The following is a 5,000-nucleotide window of genomic DNA, read 5'->3' as shown; positions in this document are numbered from 1 at the left end:
CTATCTCTCTCCACCTCCACGCCATCCATCCCTCTCCGTTCTTTCCCTTCCCTTCATGCTCTCTTTTTGAGAAGGTAGCTTAAGTTGCAACTTATTTTGTATGATTTTTTTTATATCAAGCACTCTATCTATCTATCTTATCTAATTATAATATTTATTGTTGTAGATATGGAACAATTCAATCGGTTGTTACCTATCAGATGACACCTATCTGAAGGGTTTTGGAGTAGCTGAGTGATAGACACTATGACTGATAGGAAAATGGCTGTTGTATACGTACCTGTGTTTTCTTGCCTTCTTTTGGCAAACCTTATTTCTACTCGGGGCATTAGCCATTTACTGGTATTACGAGGGAGAGCTTAAAGAAGTGATGGCCACCTCAGAAGATGTCTGTCCGTATGGTTGCATAAATGAGTTTGTCACCCAACTCTTCAACTTTTTTAATAAAGAGAAAGCTGACAACTGCCTTCAGATTAGTTTGCATAGGTGACTTGTTACAGTTACTCTATGCATTACTAATAAATATTGACCCTTTCCACAGGACATTTATCAGAGTTAAAGCCTTGATTATACTGATACATTTATACAACAGTGTAAATTATTATTAGATTGATAGAAAAAAAATCGTAAAAAAATGTTTAAATCAAAGCAACATTCAGAGAGAGAGAGAGAGAGAGAGAAAGAGAGAAGGAAAGACGTAGGGCAGGTGAGGGAAGAAAGGAGAGGGGAGGAAGAAAATGGGGGTTGGAGGTGAAGGGGGTTGTAGGCAGGCTTGGAGGCGTAGCTCTTCCAACCTGGTGTTCGTTTTCTTGCTTGGCTAATGAGTTTTGCCTCTTGGTTTAGGTACAAAAGTCTTTATTATTTACATTAAATGATTCATGATACTCCTATAAATTTCCTTACTGGGTGTAATACACTATAGTAAAATCTCGTACTGATACGAGTGTTCGTTACAGAATAATTGCAAAAAATCGCACTTGCACTGTCTGTGAAACCCATAGTAGAAGTCTTTTAGGTATTCAAAGACTTGATAGTCAACATCAATGGACCTTAGATAATTCAGTAGTAGTTAATGCACAACTGTAACAAAAGATCAAGTAATATCAAAATACCACATTTGTTTTTATTTACCATTTCCTGCATATCATTAACAGAACAGATAACTGTCTCCGTAGAGTATAGTTTTCAGCGATTCACTAATTAGTTGTTCAAGAATTACAAATTCCAACACTTTTGAATTTGAAAGATTCGAAATAGGTCCAAATGAATTTAGTTCCTGATAATCTAAGGCATTGCACTTTTCAGAACCTGTGTAATTATAGCCCTTTTCTTAGATTTGGTAAACTTACATTCTTCAATGCTTGTATTTGCTATTCTTGTAATTATATCAGTAAGAATAGAAAAGTTTTTCTCGTCAGTTACTTCACATATTGGCCTCGGATCGATCGCACTGTTTGTTTTCTTTGCTCATTTGATAGTATCTTTCAATTTTATCTGTGTATCTTGTGTAGCAATAATCTGTTGTTGAGTATTTTTAAATGACGTAATTATATTTATATTTTTCATTTGTAAATGACCTAATTATATTTTATATTGTTTCATATTTGTAAATGACCTAATTATATTTTCTATTTTGTTTTTAGATTTTAGAGCATTATTTTCTAGATCTTGGTCGATGTACCCCTCTGGTAGGTTTTTTTTTTTTATCTTTATTTTAGGTGACATAACTTGTTTATGATTTGTTGCTTCACGGGTTTCTTATATTAGTTTTTTTTATATCCTTAGTATACAATTGTATTAGCACATTACGGTTTTGTATTCTAAAGTTAGTATTTTTCTTAATAGTGAACACATGGTATTTTATTCACTTTTACTCTTTACTTACCCTATTATTTATGGTCACCCTATTATATATGGTCACAAGGCAGTCAACACACACACAACCCAACAAAGTGTAGTTATCGTGACCACAAGGAATATAGTTGCTTCATTTATTTTCTTTGTACCTTCTTCAGTCAATACAAAAGGAGAGACTTTTGATGTTTAAAGCTTGTTTTTTCCACTTGCTGCTTGTTTCTGTATAGTTTGAATTTACAGAAACAAGTAGTTGTAAAGAAAATAGGCTTTAGACAACAAAACGTTTGTGCTCTAGAGAGATGGTGTACTTCCCTTCGACATACTAGATATATTATTATCTATTCCATCACTTACAACTAGGTCCAACGTATACACAGTCAAAGTAGTTAAACAGTCTACATTACTTACCAGTTGATATGATGCCAATAAATCTCTAAATGCTGAAGCATCATGGTTTTATAAGTCATTTTCCCAAAGAATTAAGTCTCCACAAATATCACTAATTTTTTCCATGATAATCATCTCAATTAAGTATACCGAATTATTCGAAAGAGAGAGTATTTGTTCTCAAGGTTTGTAAACTGTTACAATAGATTTTTATTTTGTTTTGTACATTAAGTTTATTTCTCTGTATTAAAAACTTTTTACACCTTTTTGTCATCTTAAGATATGCAGTCTTTGTGAATGAATAGCCTTCTCTTGAAATATGAAAGAAAACACGTTTAAGGGTTATGGTTGTAATTTCAGTAATCTTAGTTTTGTCGAAGTTATTTAACAATGTTTCAATGATATTGATATATCGACATATTTCTTTTATCAATTCTCGAATTTGAATAGTTTTATTGCCAAAAGATTGAATATTTACATGGCCATAGTTTATGGCATCCTTATTATCCATGATCCGTATTTTCGGCTAGTTTCTTCAATTAAAGATAAAAAAATAATCTTAAATTCATTGTGATCTTTTTTTTTTTTTTTTTTTTTTTTTTTAATTTAGTGCAGTGCATACATTTTAGCCGTTGTGAATTACATTCTTTGGTAGAGAGTTTAAATGAAAAATTTCCGCGCACTTTAGCATCAATCGTTAATTATGTTTTTGCTTTACAAAATGACCTATTCGTTGACAGTGGTAGTAGATAATCGCATGGTACCTATTACGAACCTTATCGCCACAAAGCTATATCAACATTTATCATGAATAGCGTTCCGAACTTCTGGATCACATTTTAGCAAGTAGTGGGAAGTCCCACTTGCTGCAATTTTCTTGAATACCAGACTTAGCTTCTCTTCTATTTTTTAGATATGGTCCAGGCAACGATTCCTTCATCGTTGTTAACATTGAATATCGTTTTTTTAGGTTTTGATTTTCCAATTTTCCTCTTCTAGGTGTCAGAAACCATGGTTTGAATCTCGTTTGCTGCTTCATTGCTATCTTTTCATCAGCAAAGTTTACACCATTATTTCCATTTGAAGTTTACCTCGTATAAAGAATTGGTATATCTTTAGGTGTTTGTTCAACCTCATTTTTCCTGTCGTTGATTTAATTACTAGTAGATTTTTTAATTAACTTTATTCAATGTATGATTTTTTTTTAGTTTTTTTTTTGGGTGGGGGGAGGGGGCATTGGTTTTTGAAGTGTTGACTTAATTAATTCCATCCTTCTTGAGACAGTTGTTTTTATGTCGGCAATCAAGGTGGAATTTGCTACATAGGGGGTAAGCACAGAGAGATTATTTTCTCTTTTAGTTTTCTTTTATTAGGAAATATACATTTACAATTCGCACTTTTTATGATATAATACAATTCTGACTTTTTATAATATATATGCATCATAATATATCTATATGATTATTTTACTTAACATATACAGTATTTACAATTGTAAGTTTTAATCTTCATCTAAATATATTTGTGATTAAAAAAAACATAGACTAGTGAATGTTTCTTGAATAAAGGTTATGAGTCCTATTTTTATTAAATCAAAATTCTTTTTAATTTTCCCGTCCATATCCCTGCAATAAAATCCACTGTTATGAGATTTGAAGTATTTTCAGCCTTCTTTAAATCTGCTTCTATCTTTTAAATCCTTAACCTATTACTAGTTTTCATTTTAAAACATTTATTGAATAATTTAAAAATACAAAACATTTTTAACCTAGGGACAGAGATATAACATGCTTATTAGCTTATATGTACCCATAATAGCACTCTCTTACTTTTATTTTAATCATAGGTAATCCATCATTTGTACAAAATGCTTCGTAAACATTCTTAAATAAACTTCCCTATTTTTATTCTCTATATATAGTACATATTACTTAATGGCTTCAAATTAATTTCCAGGTAAATAAAGGGTACAGTTTTTTAACATTCGGAACCTATTCATCTTTTTTCTTTAAAGGCTCATACAAACTTTGTTTTGATTCACAGATACGAGGTCATCTTAACAAGCAATTCGTAAAATGTTTATCATACCTTCATAAAAATTCTGTAAAAATAGAAGAGTACATTTTGTAATACTTTACAGTAATTACTTTACAGTAATAATCAATTGATAGCCAAAACACTGATTTTTTAAACCTTTCAGAAAAGTACTCGCATGACTGATTTTGCTTTATACTGAATATCAACCACCCAACAACCACCTCTTAAATTTAACAATAAACATTGTTTTCCTTACAACCTTTCACAGTTACTACCAATTCAACGATTCTCTCCATGTTAACCATTAAGAGTCTCTCATCTTTAGTTGTTGTTCTACTTTTGGACATATTCGTCATGACTAATTTGGCTTCATCTATGCAAAACCTTTTCAATTTTACTAAATTTTCATCTCTGATGCAGGCGAGCATAAAGCTTTTTCTTGTGGTAGAATTTTCCACAATAACAACTTGCTATTCCCGTTTTCCCACTTTCCAGAAGGTCCATACAAAAGAAAACTATCCATCATGATCTAATTTTATTTTTCACTAGAGTTCCTCCATGGGATTAACTAATATTTTCAGATTCATCAGTGAAATTGAGCTACAACACAGCACCGGGAGGGCATTAAACAGCACAGCTTGATACATCTTCACTCTATCGTGTCTCGACTTAGCTACAATACATTACTATAAACCCTATTAGATTAAATTACACAAGTC

The 5,000-nt window shown here is 31.5% G+C and overlaps 1 protein-coding gene across 7 annotated transcripts in view; it reads left to right on the top strand.

Moving 5' to 3' along the window:
- LOC137648577 (protein fem-1 homolog C-like) overlaps positions 1-5,000 on the top strand; it is a 55,420-nt gene that overhangs the window by 16,357 nt on the left and 34,063 nt on the right. The window contains exon 1 of one of the 7 annotated variants that reach the window (XM_068381497.1): positions 3,258-3,351. The exons of the other annotated variants lie outside the window; for them this stretch is intronic. The gene's annotated coding sequence lies outside the window, so the exon portion shown is untranslated. Of the gene's footprint in view, positions 1-3,257; positions 3,352-5,000 lie in introns of those variants that run through there. 7 annotated transcript variants of the gene reach the window in all.

This window comes from Palaemon carinicauda, chromosome 1 (assembly GCF_036898095.1).
Source record: "Palaemon carinicauda isolate YSFRI2023 chromosome 1, ASM3689809v2, whole genome shotgun sequence".
In the NCBI taxonomy this organism is placed as follows: Eukaryota; Metazoa; Arthropoda; class Malacostraca; order Decapoda; family Palaemonidae; genus Palaemon; species Palaemon carinicauda.
This window is presented reverse-complemented; position numbering and strand designations above follow the sequence as displayed.